Here is a 19,569-nt window from a genome sequence, read left to right on the forward strand (position 1 = left end):
TGAAATTGTGCTTGTGCCTGTGTAATTTGACAGTACACATCATTTCCGTGAACTGTTCTGGGTTCCCATTTTCATGCATCTTGCATTTAACTGTTATTTGTATGAACTAAAACATTCAAGGCATTCCTGGAGGTAATCCACTTTCAAAATTGTAGTCAAAGACCGGTTTTTCACGGCAAATTTGTTACCTGACGCCGTACCTCAAAGCATGCTGCCAGATGTGATAACATGCTAGTCCGTTTGGTTTGACGCCTTTATGACATCTGAGCTGTGGACATCCTTGCTTTCTGACAGCAGTTTATGCAGCTCTTTGTGAGTGTGGATCATGTTCGCATCACTTGCATTTGCTTGACCCTGTGCTATATTAATTGGCAGAAGATATGGTTCGTTGCTAAATCAGAAATGTAAGGTAAGGCTATTCCTTTTTTTTGTTTTCTGGTCGTATTCTCAGCACTAGTTCACTTAAGTAACCATTTGTGGCTGCACGGAAATGTCGACAATTGTCGTTTGCTTTTTCTTTCTAGCACCTATCCCGAATAGAGCTTCCATTGTTTTAAACTTTAGAGAAGGATACAAGAGAATAACAGGGTGAGTTCATTAAATTCACAGTACCTGGAATTTTAATCTCGTGCCCGATCTACTTTGGAAATCTTAGTTCCAGCAAGCATGCATTGTTGGCAATTTACAACCATATGCGAGGAGTATTGAAGTTACACCATGTGCGCTCCTGGCCATACAAGAAAATAGGGATTCAGGTTGCATTCAGTAACATTCACTGACAATATTTGCACAGTATTGAGTCCTAATTCATTGATTTGAAGCCGACCCCTTACCAAACCAACTGTATTTTAAAACTGTTTTTAAACTGTTTTGAAAGTAGTTTGACGATTTAAAAACTAGTTTTAAGCCCTTTTATGTATTTTTTTGGTATTTTGCGAAGAAATTCAAAATTTTGTTTTGTACTTAAAATGTATTCCCAGAATAGTTATAAAGTATTTCATAAAAATGGAAGGTTTTTCCATCTGTTTTTAATGTAGTTTTGTCGAAAACAGGGTTTACGGCTATTCAAACACTGTTTTGTACATTATCTTGGCAATAGGTAAAAAATAGTCTTCAAACAGGCTATTTAAAATGTAGTTGACAGGGGAATGTACTCAAACAGGTTTTAAATAGAATATTTACAATGTAGTTGATATCTCAAAAGCACGATAGGTGCAATTTACAATGTAGTTTTAACGTAAACATTGTCAAATTGGTTTTAATTAGTGTATTTAGAATGTAGTTGAAGAGACAAGAGTACTAAATACCGTTTAAGTAGGAAATTTAAAATGTAGTTGAAGGGTAAAAATTAAAAAAAAATTAACCAAAACAACCACACAAACAAAAGTCGGTTCTCAATATATTTTAATTTCCTGTTAAGTTAAAAGAAGTTGCACATTTTTTCTCTGAGCCAGTTTCAAAGCAGTCAGGAGAACACCCCTAGACTCATTTTGAAATAGAACTTAAATTCCTTTTGCTTTCTTTTTTCTTTTCTTTTACAATTTTGTGAGGAACATTATTTACATCCGCCAATAGTAGTCTCTATTACAAAGCTTTACATACAGTACCTTTAGTCTTTCTCAAACGAATTAGGAATGTGACACACATATACATGAGCAGCACTTACATCAATCCTCATACATTTCTCCTTAATAGAGGAAATTGGTATAGCCATGACACGGTCTGTAGTGGCTAACCGTGTGATGTGCTTCACTACTGTCATACCATGATAAAACTGAAGCTAGCTTTGGTGCCTTGATAGTTTTTCAACCAATGCTAAGTAATGAAATGAGAGAGAGCACAAACATTTGTCCTGAAGACATTGCATTCTAGTGCATTTTTCCTCGTATTTTACAAATTTTACAATAGAACCGTAATGGCTTTTCCCAATTCTTTGGAAAACAATAGTTGAGTTGTTTCGCGCAGTGGTTCTTTTGTAGAGTGAACTTTGGTACTCCACTCCACTTAGAATTGCTCGTTTAAATACCCACATCTTGGACACTGCCCCAACAACGTCTCTCTCCACTTGGTTTACTAAACTTGAGGTGTCCCACACATGCTCTAGTGAGCCCACCTCAAAGATATCACCACATATTTCTTCGCCCACAGTACTTATGAAAATAAGATAAAAATAAAAGTTAGCTAAAACTAGGGATTAAAAAGTTCGGTAATTCATTGTTTAATTACTGTTGTGTAATCTTATCCATCATAACTCCAAATTTACCTGCAGTTGTAAGTCTTGGATAACAGCTTACTGTACAGTTGTTTTGCATCTGAAGATTCAGGTAGTGATCCAGCTAGTTGAGGCAGACTTTGATGTGCACATATTGATCTCACAATCTGACCGAAAAGAGGTATGACTTAATGGGTTAATATAACTAATGTGTCAATATTTCCCTTCCATATAAAGGGGTTTGAAAGGTACAAGTAACAGAAGTGCAGTTAACTTCATTCTTCCTATTTATGAATACTGTATCTTCAAACAAACACTTGATGTTTATAGTGTAAGGTTTAAACCTTTTCCAAGGCCTTATACACAAACAGGAAACAAGCAGTTATGTCCAATTTCAAATGAATATACAATTATTTAATAATACTAATACTTGCAAAACTGGATAGAATATACCTGACTGTAGCAAGTTGGCAGAAATCAGATGGTATTCCACAGAATTTAGAAGAATGTAATTATAAATCTACAGTTAAAAAAAGTTTAGTCCGTTCCAAATGCTGCATGCTTCACTCATGTGCTGACCCACACTGTTGAATTAAGAAAAGCACAAGAGTGGCGTTGGCGTATGGGGTGCAGCAGGCTTTCAATATCATTGATTATGTGACACCAGAGCAGTGGCTGGTTCATAGGGTGCTCTTCTCATTTGCCCAACCTGATGCATGAATAACTTTATTATATAAACATCAGTGTGTTATTAGGATTTCTGCCACTGAAAAAATCCGTATATTTTCACATGTAAAAGTAAGATATTTTTACAAAATAAGATATTTTTACATGTGAAAATATTGATTTTTGATAGTTTGAGAGCATTTTAATCACTTATCGTGTCTTTTATATTTTGAACAAGATACCAGACATTTTTAATATTTGTATTTATTCTTTTACCGTACTTTGTAGAGCTCCAAGTTTTCACTGGAGTATTTTGAACAATGAAATACATTTATTGGGTTCTCGACTATATGGCATGGTTTTGGTTTATGGAATGGCTGATTCTTTTTACATAATAAACAGAATAATACATGGACGCTTGGATATAGAATTTATCTTCTTGTGTTCCTATTCGATATCTCACTCGTTTGCTGCGGTCACTTGTTCAATATTGATGTGAATATTCGAAGATAAATTCCATATCTCCGCGCGCCAAATGTATTATTCTCTATATAATGTACTTTCAATATAACAGCGCTCCTGATGGTCCAAAGTGGAGTGGCGTGACCAGTCATTCATGAAATTGCTAGTGTAAAATTATAACCAATTAGTGTTGACTATGTTTGCTTTTTTCGTAATAATCGCCCAGTTGACAGGAGTTATATAGAGGATATTACATGGCCGCGTGGATACACAAAATTTCTCTTCAAGTGTTGAAAAATATTTCAAGAGTGAGGGCAATACAGTTTCAAGAGGACACCAGCCTCTTCTACTTCCGTTTGAGAAATGCTGTTCTTCAAAAGGCGACACACTCCTCCCACAAGAAAAGCAAGATGCAACAGGCATCTTTCGTCCAATCTTTCCAATAACAGTGGGAGGGCACAATATAGCAGAAATGCTCTTTTTTCATTAGCTGAAAAGTAAAACGTCATATGTGTAAATGATGCGGTTCAAAGAATTTCAATGCATGATTTAAAAAAAGGGCCTTTCCCACATATATACTGTATACAGTGTAAATACTTGTATGTGCTTTGGCTTATCATGTCTTGTGGTACCACATCAAGGTCACTTTGGCATTACTTCTTTTTAAAATTGTAAGGTTGATGTACAAATTATTCAATACAGTGTGTACATTCATTCCCATAGTAAAAATTGGTATCCAATGAGCTGTTGAGGACTCCTTTGTTTAGAAAATTTCTTAATGCACACACTAACCCTTCCACTGTTTCCAGTCAAATATACCTCTTGGCCTACGGGTGATTTCAGAGATTGGCTTTAAACAGAGCAAAGCATTGTTGATCTGATTTACACTGCTTCCTAAGTAGCAGTTGCTGTGCTTGTTCTCGAACCAAGCCGTTAAGTGCTGGTCAACTACACCTTCACATATGCAGTGCATGTAGTCCACTGCAGTCCCTGCAACTACATAATGCAGTGGTAAGGAAAAGGCCCATGACAGACCAAGTACACCTTCCTGGGGTTTCTAAAAGAAAACAAAATATATGTACATAACAATTAATAATCATCACTGTTTTTATCATCACCATCATCACCGTCATAATTTATTACACTTGTAAGTGCTATTGACATGTACATAATTTATGGATACAGTAAACTCTCTCTTGACGGACACCTCTATAAGACGGACACCCTTTTAAGACCAACAAGATAAGACAGACCATGGACACTTTAAAACTGTCAACAGACACCTGTAAAGTTGTGTTTTTAGTGAAAAATACTTCAAAACGGAGTATGGGTGTTGAAAATGACAGCAAATTACAACTTACCTGTAGACGCAAAATTATTATTAAAAAATTAAATACGTCAAGAAGAGTAATTAAGGGCCTTAAGGGTTTCAAACAAATGCACAAAAGACAATCCATTTTCCAATATATTTCGTCCCAGTTTGTAGTTTAAACGACTGCAGGCAGACAATAAACAGCCACGTGTATTCAGTATGCATCAGGTTAGCTTTACTATCTCAGAATTACTGGTGTCATCTTACCTTTACACCGGACACCTCTTCAAGAGAGACAGTTGGAGTCGGTCCCACTAGGGTCCATCTCAGAGAGAGAGTTAACTGCACATGTAATACCAGTTATCCTTTATCCTTGGTTTACAACTTTATTTCTCTTTGTTTCAAACTCGTTATGCAGTATCATACCAAAAACAGAGAAACATAATGGGGATTGAGGAGTGAGGAACATGCATTCTACGAATAAACTATACCTTTTCAGTTAAAAAAAAAAAAAGAGCAACAGATTAGGATAGTCACAGCAACCTTTCCTTTCTGGGGAATTTGGGACATAGCAAAAAGAGCCTGCTGCTTGACAACAGCGTGTTCTCTTAAATTTTGCATGCCCTGTTGTTTGCGCATACTGTGGGTTGAATGGATAGATATGGCACTGCCTTCTTCCACCCTTCTTTCCTGGACCAAGATCAAGCTGCTCTCCAGGCTCAGTGCATGTCTGGCAACCACTGTAACCATTATACTGTTATTATTGTTAGTTTGGTCGGATAATAAGTCCATGCCATTCTTCATTTGCAAAATGGTAAAAAGGTTTCTGTTGTCCTTTTATTTTACTGTAATAACCCCGATTGTAAAACACTGTAAAAACAACTTTCGATCTGAATGGGGTTTTTTTTTTACTGTAGGAGAGAATTGTATTGGAATCAAGGGAATTGGTCAAATTTTTCTTAAATCTACAAGGGAAAATAAAGACTCGTTTAAGCTTCACTTTGTTCATTTCTTGGAATGCGAAGAAATTTAGTAAGTAAATAACCCTTGAGCGCACAAGAACGCCAGTGACTAGTTTCCACGACTGCGCGGTTTGGTGTTTGTTTACGTTCCAAAGAAATGTACCATACTTATTTCCCTGTGATTACGGTGTGAGGTGCCTATGAAAAGTTAAATTCTTACAAATCAAGGTAATATTCTACTATGGTGGGACTTTCAAATTTAGATAAGAGAATGTATTTAATCGATAACCCATTTGCTGTGCCGTACTCATGGAGAAACAACCAACAGAGGACGTGCCTGCGTTAAAAGTTTCCTCTCTTGAAAGAGTTTCAAGCATGTCCCTAGATAAACATAAACAGTGGTACATGCTGTCCAAGGAGATCTGTGCAATGAGAGTGAGCTATTTACAATGACTTTTCCCAACGAAATACAAACGGTTGAAGTGCGGGACCTGCAGACAGCCAAAACCTATTTGGTGAGCTATGCCAGGCAACCTTCCACGGTTTCTGTAATTTCTACATTAATTATTTTGGTCTGTGCACTGGTCTTTCTTTGTCAAAGGCCAATACCTCCCGATGGTCTGGTTAAATCATCGGATCTTGAGCCTATTCGAAGATTAGTGAACACTATCATGCTGGACGGAGTCAGAGGAAAACAATTCTCCCGTGATTGATTTTGGCGGGAAAATTCGCGCACATGAATTAGGCCTATTTAAACATACAAGACAGCTCAACACCGAACTAGGAGAGAGAAAAATTCTCACTGAGTCCATGGAACTAGAAATAAAGGCATTAAAAGAAAAGGTTTTTGATCTAGAAGCCGAAATGGAGAGAAGTCTTGCATCATCTTTTTTGGCACCAGTTTCATTTATGCAATGCTTTTCTTCAACGCCATTGCTTCATTCCAGCAGCAGTTCAATAGAGGACACAAAGAACAGTCCAAATCATGGGTCGAGGACGAAGAAAAGAAAGATTTTAAGGAAGTGCAAAGAAGTGATGGTTTCTCTGAAAGACGTGTGCGGCAAGTACGAGGAATCTGTCTCGTGTGTGCTTGGAAATAGCTTCATTTTTGGAGCCAGTCCTAAAAAAGAAGAAGTTCGGGACATTATTTGAAATGTTGTCATAGTCATGGAGGCAAAAGGTTCCAACATATGTTTGTCAGACCTCCAATCCCCCAAAGCCTGCCATCAAATCTTTGCCAGCATGAGAGTTCAAGATTGGGTGCTTCTTTACTTTAAGCTCAAAACAGGGCTACCTGATTCAGCCTAGCAGACACTCCTAAATTTAACTCCGCTCAGAAAGAGCAGGGTAAGTAAAACCCTTTTATCAACTTGTATATTCTCAATATGATCCTCTTTGTATTTATTTTGTGACTACAATTGCGAGAATTTGTTCATTAATCCAAGCATGTTATTTTGGGTGACCATTTTTCCTTCATTTTGATCAATTAAATGTTTATTCAAGTAGTAATATTATTGTGAGGAGAAATTAGATGCTGGTCACTCTTTGGAGTTATAAGCCTAAGTTCCTTCGGCCCAAGTACAGTTCAGGCCTCATTAACAGGGGTATTTATAGAGAGAAGGGGGAGGGGGGGGGCTTATTTCATATCTTAAAACATTGTTTTTGTTTTATAATAGTTTTTTTTGGAATGGATTATTTGATTAAGGATATTTGAAAATAACACGAACATCATTCAGTCTGCATGATAAAATGTAAAAATATTCCGGCTCCGAGTGAACTTGTTAATGGTGGAAAAAGCAAACCATATGCTAATAAAGAGGAGTCTAGCACTATTACATATTTTAGTGTATAATAGTTTCAAAACCAACCAGCTGGGCCCCATGAGAATGGGAAGGACTACCAGTAATTACAAAATCTCATGTTCCAAGGGGGGGAGGCATACTTGAAGAGACTAATATCATGCATTTTCAAAATAATGAAATTTCTCAATGAAAATAGTTTTGGCAGTATGATGATTTGGGCTTGACGAGAGTGTAAGTGGATGTGTGGAGTGACTAACATTGTGGGAGTTTCCTGCCCAAAATATCCAAGTTTAGACAGTTTGTCTGAGAGAAAAAATTGTATTGAGTTATTTTCATGACCAGACAGCATACTTACATGTACAAGACATGAAGTCCTTGTATGACAAGGGAAATTACCAATCACAACCAGTGGAATTACCAGTCACATCTATCCTAAAAATTTGCTCATTATGTGTTGTTGTTAGTTGGCTGCCATTAAAGCTGTGAAAGCTCAATTAGCTTGGATTTTCGGATAGTAAAATATAACTTAATTTATTAATCAAACTTATTTCCTTGTCAACAGCACTTAACAAATTTTAAAATGTGAAACTTGATGTTAAGTAAAGACCTGTAGCACGATCACCAGTCACTTTTCTAGTGAGATAAAAATTAATGGCAATTTCTCATCAATAACTGGTTTTTACTTCAAATTTGAAACTGATTTAGAAGAGGGATTAAGCTTTGTAAACAAATGTTAAATCTTGAGAAATAAATCATACACATGCAAAATTATTGGGAAGAAATGAAAAATCACATGAAGTGTAACGCATAACACCTAACTTGTATGAATATATAATAAAAGCAATTTTCTCTCCTTTGCAAAGGTTATCATACCGTTTGCTGACTTCCAATAAACAATTAGGATAACATGACAACAAAAACCAGTTACATCATTCTAACTTTAATTTCTGAGAAACCAAGGTACAAAGTATTGGCCCGGTTTACATGTAACGCTTACAAAATTTAAATACATTGGAAACTAAAGATATCCATACCGAAGCAAGTTCATAACGTCTTCTGCGATGTCTGAAAAGATCAGGGCAAAATATCTAGTTTTGAGTGTGATATTAAGAATTTTGTAAATCGGAATCCTGCTGTAAATCGCTAAATTGGATAGTTTGATGCAGTCTACTTACCAAAACATGAGGCAAAATCGTTTGATTCGGGCCATAAATTGTAAACACTAACTACTCGCCATACAGTTCATCAAATTTTCTTCCAACTCCCCGTGTTTGATCGCTTTTTGAAAAGCCAAAGCGGCGAAAACCCATTTTCTGTGACTCGGAAACACATTGTCTGCCATTATTCTATGTTCACTCAAATGTAACGAAGGTAATAACCACCAGAATGGTCAAGATTTAGGCAAATACGGAGGAAAAAACACTTCTTCCTCATTTCAATTGTGATCGAAAACAACATTCTCTGCTTCTAGCTTGGTAATCATGTCCTTTTCTGCTTTTAGGGGGGTTCAATTGGGGTTTAACAAATTGTTAGAGCTGTAAACCCATGTGGTATTACATCACCCGTTTTCAAATCAAGCGTTATGAATCAATTATTTTTAGAAATGGAAAAAGAAAAGAATCGATCATTGAGTGCTTTGAAAATGGAAAGTTGGAGAAAAGAAAAAGAAGCAAAAAGAAAGAGTTGGACAACGAATTCTACAGAAGAAATCATGAACACAAAATAGTGGAAGTTCAGCAAAGAAGACGGGAGACACGAAACACAGAAATGAAAAAGGGCTGAAACAAGACAAGCGCTGAAGGCAAGAGCTCACAAAACAAAAGCCACACAACGAAGAAAGAAAGCAAGAGAGACTGCAAAAGAAAAGAGAAGCAAAGTAGTTCAACAAACTCGAGATAGTGTCAGAGAATTGAGGGAGAAAAGAAAGGAAACAGCACACGACAAGACAGACAAAGTTGTTAATTTAGGCACCGGCTCGTCTGGTTCACCCCCGTCGTCTTTACCTCCACAGCAGTCCGTGTTTTCGAATCGCATGGCAAAGAAAAGGCCTTTGAAGAAGACAAATGAATCCCTCCCTAACACACCAGAGAAAAAAAGCCGAACTTCTTGTAAAGATCGCCTCCAGTTCAAGAACACGGAATGTTTTCGTAGAAAAGGGATTAATGCAAATACCGGATGAAGAAAAAGAAGTAAGCGCCCTAAGAGCCATGGCTGCTGATATTTCCGAGGGTGTTGAACACATGAAAAAGAGTGGTTCTAAGGACAATAGGGCTGCCTATACTGCAGTTAAATCTGTAGCATTTGGAGAAAACGTTGCCAAAAGCAGGGCAAGAAAATCGCTCTCAAAACTGGTTAACTTAAATGCAAGATGTATGAAGGAGGCAATAAGAAAGTGCAGTAAGATCCTCATCGGAGAGAGAAAGAGCTGGCTTTACACTGAACGAAAAACATGAGGGGATGCAATCAATGAAGATGTTAAACAGCTCGTATTTAACTACTGGACTCATGATGCTAGCCGTCCAACAGGTGACAAGAAAGATGTTATGAGGCAAAGACTTGGCAAGAAGGAGTATGTGAAACATGCCAAGCATGTCCTGGAGAAAAGTCAGACAGAGGCATTTATTGACTTCTGGACTGAGTATCCCGATGTGCAGATAAAACAGAGGAAATTTGAGGCATTAAAACCCTTCTTTGTGAAGTCTGCAAAGGAAAAGGACCGAAGATCATGTCTTTGTAGGAATCATGTGGAAATCCAAGTAGTCTCAAAAGACTGCATGAAGTTTCACAAGTCTGCAATGAGGAATACCGTGGCCCCTGTAGTTGTACAGAGGCTGTAAACGCCACTTTATGTCCCAAGCCTGAGGGAAGTCCCTACCACAAGCTGGACTGCTTGCAAAGAAAATGCAATGATTGTGGAGTTGCCCAGTTTGCATTTATTCCTGAGGAGCTCTCAAAGAATGGCCCAGTAACTAAGTGGAGACATTATGATTACATCAGAACTGGAGAGTTTCTCACCAATGATCAAGAGAAGAAAAAATTGCCCTAATCACAAAAGAAACCTCATCCCATGAACTGTTTTCTTATTTCACAGGCCTTCTTAAAGATCATCCTTATCATTGTTTCATGGCAAAGTGGCAGTGTGAACAGATGGACAATCTTTTGGAGCATTTGCCTCTCAATGAAATTGCATTGGTGCATGATTACTCAGAAAGCTGCTGTTGCAGACAACAAGATGAAATTCAGTCAGAGTACGTTGACGTTCCTCAGGTTTCTCTACACAGTACTATCTTGTACCGCCATGCTGTCAAATCTGTGGATGGAAAGGACAGTACAGAAGCTGAACCCATCATTATCAAGGAACACATCTTTGTAATTTCTGATGATTAAATACAAGATTATGATTCTGTGCACAAAGCCCAAGAGCTCATCGAGGAGTACCTTATGGATGAACTCAACATACCAGTTAGCAAAGTACATGAATTTACAGACGGTTGTGCTGCACAGTACAAATCCAGGCACTCTGTAAGTGTTTTGTCTTACTCTTTGGCTGATTTTTAACATGACGTGATGATCAAATGCACCCACCATGAGAGTATACACACAAAGACCAGACCACAACACCGGGAACTACGTTGCTTCTAATAACTGTCTCTCTTGGTGGTCAGTTCATCTGTGAACTGTTGTCATCTGAAGGCAGATCATTAACTTTTTGAATCAGAAATTTCCACTAATTTTTCTGTTTCTCCCTGGTAGTCTGATCCCAAAGCCACTGGTGTTGCAAGATGCTCTACTGACAGAGAGAAAGGGAGTGGGAGAGAGCAGAAACGCCCGCTGCTTTTGATGTGCCAAACACTGCATAATTGGAAAAACGCTGCAGGTCTAAAGCTCAGTGAAGTGGACATTGCACGCTGCATACAGCAATAAAACAAACGGCTCTTTTAGGAGCCACCACTTAAATAAAAGTCATGACCAGTAACAACGATCCTGCACTCCCCCATGACAAAAAAATGCTTTTTCTTATCAGCAGCTGAAACGTGAACAATTCTTTTTGTTTCAAAGGGTAAATTTTCTACAGGACTAACATTTTAAAAGGAACACTGGCGACTGTTTCCTGTATGTTTTCGTCTCAAAAATGGTTCACTAGCAATAGCCTGTGTCGTTTTAGGAACCTCTGTTTCTCCCAAGTGATGCCACTTTGCTGGCCCATTTTTAGTTGTCTTTCACCAAGCGGGTAGCCGTAAGTGCCTTTTCCTTTTCTCCAACGCTGTCAATGAAGGCGTTTGGCTTTTGTGCCAACAAACTTTGAATGAACTTTTCAAGTACATCATGCATTGTGTACCTTGAACTCGAGGCCATTTTCATTAAAAATGAAAAGCTGGGAAGTATCGTGATCTTGCTATAACTTTCAACATGGTTAAGGAAAAAGTAAAGTCACTTGGTTTGTTTGCTTTTCCGATTTCTCTTTACATGGGTTAACTTTCTCAAACATTTTCAGCTTACTGAACTTCTGGAAAATGACAGGGTCCTTTCATGGAAAGAATCCGTTCACACAAAAAAAAATGTAACATAACACTCAGGCAAATGATAAACTCGCCCTGCGTTTTGTAAATTTCCACTAGAATAAGCCAGGCATTCCTCCAAAAGAAAGTTCTTGTGTTAAATGAAAACCACAAAATCGAAATTCTGGTTTGATTTATCAGCTGACACAAGGGACTTGTCAAATACTTCGCGCACTAAACCTTCTCGACTGTTTTGCTGAACCAACTCGTTACTGAAAATATCACTTTTTAGCTAAAATCTGAGTAATGCGCTGTTTATAGGATGCAGAGACTTTGAAGTGAATTAATTTCTCAGATATTGCAACTGAGCAAGGATCTTATTTGTGCCGAAATGTAATCACCGACAACCAGAATACGATAGTTTTAACGAGTATTGTCTATTGTGCATTATATCAGTTGTTTTTTGTTTCCTCATTTACCACAAACCTTACGTAAAGTCCCTCCGGGATGAGGAACATTTCTATCAGGGTGGGATCAGTGAACAGGTAGCAACCAAAAATGATGATACAAAGGCTTTAGATCCGAAAACAATTTGTTCAGCGAAAGAAAACAAAGAAATATCTTGCACACTAATGATAGAAAATTTGTACATAACAATTTGAAGAAAGAAAATTACCCAACTCTCCCACCCCATTCGCCTCCTTTGAAGCTAATTTAATCCCCCCCACACACACACTCCAAAAAAAAGTGTTACAGTGAATGAAAATGATATTTTCAAGTCCCTTGTCTTATCTCAGATTTCGAAGCGAGATGAAAAGGAACAAGCATAGGAAGGTAAAGGAAGCAGGCCGCTGGAAGGTGGAGATCGCTTATGGATAAGGTTCAGAAGCAGAGAAATAGAGACAACAGGAGAAGAGGAGGTCAGTTTAAGAGACCAAGGAGAGAATAAATAAATAAGAGCATTTTATTATAAAAAAAAGTTGCACATGAAGCGAATTGCGTAATTACATTACATAAGAATAAACCTACTAAAATTACAGCTTGTCAACTTGATCGGGACTGGGCATTATATTTTAAAATTATTTTACATTTACATTTTTACATTTTCAAATAGAAGGAGGAAAAGCAAGAGGCGACGTCAGTGAAGTGAAATGTGACAATGGGCGCGATCCATTAAGCCAAAATTTCCGGAAATTTCAGTACAGAATCACATGGAACGGGATATTTCGAAAAAATTCCGGACAACCTCTCGAGGTTGTCCTTTTTTCCGAAAATTTGGAAATTCCGGAAATTTTCTGTACCATTTGGCATTCCATTTGGGCCAGGCACTCGGATCCATGCCCATCCTGGTGCTTCTCCAGCGATCAGATTGATTGTTGAGCGAAAGCCATGGCCGACGGTGGAGTTTATCAGTGCAGCGCTTGCTTTTTGACCTCAGACGATTTACCATTCTTCTTGAGACATTTGAGTGTTGACGAGGATGGAAACATTGCGCCTCCAAATGCTCCCATCGGTAAGTTGATTGGAATATTGAGTAATTCGCTTTTGAATGCATCCACTTCCTTTCTGATATCGATGAATTCCCGCCAATACAAATGAACGTCCGCTATCTCATACTTAGTTAGCCAGCATATGTGACGGACATACGACTGTTATGCAGTCTTAAGTCTCTTTTACTCTATTACCGACAGGTTTCGACAACTTTTGACCTGTTAAACTTCCATGGCTTTTCATGACTTTCGCCATAATTGTTCTCATACAGTAATGTCAAAACAATCATTTATTCAACTAGGTAGGTTTTGAAATTATGACCCAGTTCAATCAACCAATGCACGCTAGTGTTTATTTCTTCTGAAAGTAAATCTAATTTTTGTACTCGTCAGTTAATTTTTCAACTTGAGATGTTATTGCCTTTCACTCATAGAAAGTGAACAGATTTTCCATGACCCACACCTAAATTCCATGACTTTCCAGGCCTGCAAAATGAAATTATAAAATTCCATGACTTTCCAGCTTTTCCATGACCCGTTTGAACCCTGACGGACTTTTTCCTTATCCCTCCTATTTTTTCAAGCAGTTTTTTTTTGGGGGGGAGGGGGGATCCAAAAATTTTTCAATGTTACGTTTTCCCATTTGCCAGCCCTCCCCCCCCTCCCCGTAAATAATGAACACTCCCTAGATTTGTGTTCTAATTGTAAACTATCAATTCTACAGATATTGTTCAAGATACGGTGGAAGACTCAACCCCATGTGCAACCCTGCAAAAATGGGATGACAAGACAGTTCGTTTATTAATTGAACAGTATCGTAAATTTAAACATTTGTTAAAACAACCGAAGACCAAAAAGAAAGAGGTCTTCAATAAAATTGCGGCAAAATTTAACGAAGCTGCAGATGTTGTTGTGACTGGGGAACAATGTATGCGAAAGTGGTTTAAGCTGGAGGGCCAATTCAAGAAGATCAAGGATAATAACAAGAAAACTGGGAGCGCAAACAAGTCATGGGAATTTCATGATCTCATGGATGAGGTGATTGGGGATAGCCCAAAAGTGCACCCCACCTATACCTTTGACACTGGGAGATCTTCTTCAAGTAGTGCCAACAGTGATCAATCAGAGAAGGATGATGACTACAACAACGATGTTGACTCTGAGGATGATGACTGCAATGATAATGATGACGATGTGGCCACAAAGGGCAAAAGGGGAAAGACCCTGAGGAACAAGAAACGAAAAAGAAAGAGCTACTCGTCAGCAGCTGAAATGTTGACCTTCCTCCATGACTGGACAGAAAAGAGAGAGAAAGCAGAGGGGGAGAGACTTAAATTTTTACGAGACGTGCAAGAGAAAAAAGAAAAATTGAACAGTGAGTTTCTGGATATACAAAGAAACAAGTAGATGTAAAATATATAATTATGTAAGCTAAAAGCCTCTCGTTGAGGAAAATGAATTCCCACACGGTTATTATTCTTCCAAAATCTATTAAGTCTATTAAGTCTATTAGTTTCCTATTAGAACTATTAAGCCTGTTAGGACTATTAAGCCTATTAGGTCTATTAAGTCTATTAGGCCTACTTAAGTCTATTAGGCTACTTGTCCTTAGCCCCTGAGGGGGTAGGGGACTCATAATAACCGTGTGGGAATTTGCTACCGTTTCGTTAAGACCCTTTGGTCTATGAGTTTGTTGTAAACCAATGTATTTATTCTTAAAATATATACATTTATTTAAAAAAATGCCACCAGTTTGGACAATTTAGCCAGTTGGGTTTATTGTAAAGCAATGTATTCACTTTTAATACCTTTATCTAAAACAATGCCAGCAGCTTGGAGTCTAAATTAATTCAGCCGTTATACACTTGGTCAGTTAAATAAAACTGAATTTATATTGACAGAAAAATAAGCTGTTATTATTGTGTTTGGCATGTTTTTCTGAAGTTCACAGACCACAGACAACGTTCATGAGATGGGTTCTTTTCTGGTTAGCTCGTCCATCTGGGAATGGAGGCTCTTCAGCATCATGATCATCATTGTGTTCCCCTTCAAGGATGTATCCTTCCACAAAATCATCATTCAGTAAACAGAAATTGTGCAGGACACATGCAGCAATTATGACATTTACTTCCAATTTTACATCAAAATGATCCAGAAAGAGAAGTTTTCTCTTCCCTTGAGAAGTCCTATTGCCCTCTCTATTGTCTGTCGAATCGAAGAAAGGGCTTTATTGAACCTTCGTTGATGCACTGTCAAATGCCCATTGTCTCTGTAAGGTGTTATAAGCCACCTAGAGGAGAAAAATATAAATGTTCAGGGTTTGAAACTTACCGGTAATTTTGATAGCACTCACCATTGGGCAAGTACCCTAACAAATACACCAAAAATTTTGAATTTCTACTCGTCCAACAGGATTGACACTCACCTGGGCTAATTTCCATCCCTGCATATTGTTGAATGTAGATTAGATAATTTCCTGTTTCCGTAATCAATATGATTTTTACAGGGTGGGAAGATTATCCTCACATCAAAGCTCAAACCTGGAGGGCCAGGTGGTTGTTCTTATTCAAGCCTCTCACCCTTGACCAATCCAGCATTGCTGGGCTGTATACTGTGAGCATAAGCCCCCGCTGGCATAGCTCTTGGTATTATCAAGACTCACAAGCCTCACCACCATGACAAGGTGACTAACCCAAGGTGAAGATCATTAATGCATAATCAAGCCTAATCGCTGTATTGTATTAAAGTTCAATCACCCTCTTGAAAACATCTTTTCAAAAGATTTATTTACATTATTTAATAATGTTGGTTTAATTATTATTATTAATGATGCAGGTCATGAGAATTGGGGAAAAAATTTATTATCAAACATGACCTGCCTCAACTTGATATCAAAGAAGTCAACTTCTCATAAAAAAAAAAAAACACTAAATGCAAGGAACTCAGTAAGAAGAATATATCAAATTGTCCAGCCTGAGAAGTAAGGCAGTGGAAACTATTCGAAACACAGCTTGTTCCAGGTGTTCAGATAGTGTAAAAAGGTGTGAAGAATGTGGAAAAGGCTAAACACATTGTCTTGTGATACCTTAATAATGGGTATCCACCATCCCCAAGTAAATGAGTATCGCCAGGAAACTTGTTGGTAGCATTGTTCCACAGCACTGAATTGCGAAGGAACCGCGAGTCATGCACTGAGCCGGGCCAACCGGCCAGAACATCAGTAAACACCATATTGTCATCACATACGAGCTGAAAACGAAGCTAATGCTTTTGTTTTTGCATACTCAATTCCTACTTTAACCATGGGACACACTGGTATGTTTTTTTTTTGTCACTTTACCCTTAGCATTTGGAGGAGGGAACTGTTGAATCAGCAATCGAACTATATATAATTTTACTATACAACAATGGCAAATTGTTTCTTAAAATCTTTAAAAAGCTATCTCTATTTATCACAAATAATGTGCCAGTCCGTGTCCAACAAATTCAACGAGCCCAGGTGGCTCATCTGTGCCGGAGCTTGGCCCAGTTTTTTGTAGTATGAAGCAACTAGGAGGATCACCACTCCTTCCTAGATGGGATGCTAGTCCATAGCAGGGCTCCCCCCCCCAGCATTTTGTTAGGTTAACCCAATGGTCACTGGTACCGATTCATACACTTGTATGAAGGAAGAAAATATCGAGTAAAGTTCTCCCATATATGGGCTATATTAATAAAGGTATGTGCCGCGGGATAGGGTATGGTTTTTGAGGTTCCCAATCTGTACAGTGCATAAACGCCCAGCTAAACGAATCTAGGATTAGTCTAGTATTCTATGTTTGATGTTTATCTTCCATTACTAACAGAAATGGAATAAAGTTAACCCATTCATGCCATTCTTTGGTTTTGTTTTTCCCCTTGAATAGGGTGTCATTTTTCGGGTTTGGGCCATAGAAAGGGTATCAACACGGGTTAAACACATTTAATGGATCTAATGGATTTCAACAAAAGGCCAGTCCACAATTTTTAGTGCAATAGCCCATTCACACGTAGTTTACCAGAATATTATCTCTGTGTAATATATCTAACTGGTATCAAAGAATCACCTGGACATTTATTGAATGGTGTTTCTTCCTGCAGATATAGGCTTTTGGATCGTGTTTTGGGGCGCGAATTCGAATATGAGTGCCATCGATCAACCCAATTATGCCAGGGAATCCCCCGTCCTCCTCAAAAGACGACTTTATATCTTGAACTTGATTCACTGTAAATTTGTGCATACAAAGAACGGTTTATACCAATCCATTACAAATGAAAGCGTTCACATTGATAATGTTAGTTTATTTTATCTTACACGTCATGACTCACCATTCGACCATCTGATGTACTGACTAGACAAGGAAACAACTGCCTTCACGACCCTATGAAACACCCTGTTGACACTACTGATCGTCATGTCAAATCGATCTGCCACAGCCCGCGCCGGTTCTTGGTTAGCTATCCTCCACAAAAATGCCAATACTTGCTTTTCGGGTGCAATTACTGGTCGCCCATGTGGATTCCCCACAGGTATGTGGCCAGTTTGGATAACTGCTTGGCAGAGAAGTTCGTACGTTTCCCTTGTCATCCGAAAATGATTTTTAAACTCATCAGGCAAATACCTTGGAAGAGTGACCTCAAAATAGTCGTGTATACAGGTTAATTTTCTTCGCATGAAGCAGCTAACGGCAGCTGACACAACCATGTCGTCGTCGTTGTCCTCTAAGATATCGTTAGTAATAGTTAGCACAAAATCGTCGACTAACTCTGAAGCAAACAAGAACGACTGCATATCCGCCATTTTGAATCCTGATGGGAAATTTGGCCCGCGCAGGCATGGAGCGAGACCGGTTCCGTCAAGTGGAAATTACAGTTCCATTTGACAAAGAAATTTTCGCTTAATGGATCGCGCCCAATTAATCACTTTCATTATTACCAAGAGCAAAGCTCAATTAAATCCAATTGAGTTTTTTTTATCGTTTTTCTTGTCCTATAAAGTACATCATTTTTTAATTGAGCTTTTTATATTAATTTTTCCTTTTTAAGCGGCAAAAGAACTGCCATCTTAATTTTTTTAATGTTACTGTTGTAAAGGGTACATTGCTTCCTTGAAAGTCCCAGTAACTCACCGGGCCTGATTACTATATTTTTAAAAGTTTTTTTTTTCTGTTGATCGCACAGTGAATTACGAACATGGTTTTCATAGAATTGTAGAGTTTAAAAAAAAATTGTATTGAAAGCTAAGAGCATTGCATTTGGCAGGTTGATCGCTTTTCTAAATGTTTGACTTATTGTATCTAATCCGTTAATTAAATTCGATCATTTCTTTTATTTTTATTAAGGCAAATAAATAAATTATGATGATGAAGGTATCAATTAAAAATCTTTTCATCCAGTCATAAGATGATCTTTTAATTCTTGTCTGTCCCCCTCGAGGTATAAAAAAGTATACAGTAGTTAAACAGCAGTGATGGAAAGGCATAGGAGAGATTACCCCTTTGTTTTTCATAGGCACTGAAAAGACAAATTGAAATGGGCAATTAAAAACTTATGATACTCCAGGCTTGCAAACATGATAAAACAGTGACCTAGAAATTTCTTGCACAAAAACTATTTTCAGACATTAAGGAGATACAGCCGATTTCTTTGTTTTTCTCATCTTTCCCATAAGCGAATGAGGGCAGCGAGAACACGACAAAGATCAAGCGTGGAGCTAAAGAGCGAAGATATACATCAGTGCCTCATTTTTCTCCATTAAATAAATCGCAGGATATCTTTTTCCCACACTTCCAGGCAACAAAAGAGGGACTGATCCCTTACATGGAACAAATTAAGCTGTTAATTAAATGCTTAATTGGGGTCCACATATATAGTATATAGAAAAAATTTAGCTGTTAATTTACGGCTAAATGGAGGGTCTGATATATCATATGCAACAAATTTAGCAGTTGTTTAACAGCTACCGGTAAATCGAGGGTCTGATATATTATATGCAACAAATTAAGCCGTTGTTTAACAGTTAAATTGAGGGTCTGACATATTATCTGCAACAAATTTAGCCGTCAATTAACGGCTAAATAAAGGGTCTGATATATTATATGCAACAAATTTAGCCGTTAAAAAACGGCTAAATCCAGGTTTGTATA

The 19,569-nt window shown here is 37.9% G+C and overlaps 1 long non-coding RNA gene and 2 pseudogenes across 1 annotated transcript in view; 1 reads left to right on the forward strand and 2 right to left on the reverse strand.

The window, feature by feature from the left end:
* Nucleotides 1-1,413: 1,413 nt before the first annotated feature.
* LOC146487632 (uncharacterized) lies at nt 1,414-5,402 on the reverse strand (annotated as a pseudogene).
* A 2,954-nt stretch (nt 5,403-8,356) lies between these two features.
* On the forward strand, nt 8,357-10,974 carry LOC146487633 (uncharacterized; annotated as a pseudogene).
* A 1,929-nt stretch (nt 10,975-12,903) lies between these two features.
* Nucleotides 12,904-19,569, reverse strand: part of LOC146487634 (uncharacterized) — a 59,761-nt gene continuing 53,095 nt past the window's right edge. The window contains exon 3 of the long non-coding RNA XR_014856755.1: nt 12,904-13,891. This is a non-coding gene — a long non-coding RNA (uncharacterized LOC146487634). The remainder of the gene's footprint in view (nt 13,892-19,569) is intronic.

Source organism: Pavona decussata, unplaced genomic scaffold (genome assembly GCF_977016875.1).
Source record: "Pavona decussata unplaced genomic scaffold, jaPavDecu1.1 SCAFFOLD_14, whole genome shotgun sequence".
Lineage (NCBI taxonomy): Eukaryota > Metazoa > Cnidaria > Anthozoa > Scleractinia > Agariciidae > Pavona > Pavona decussata.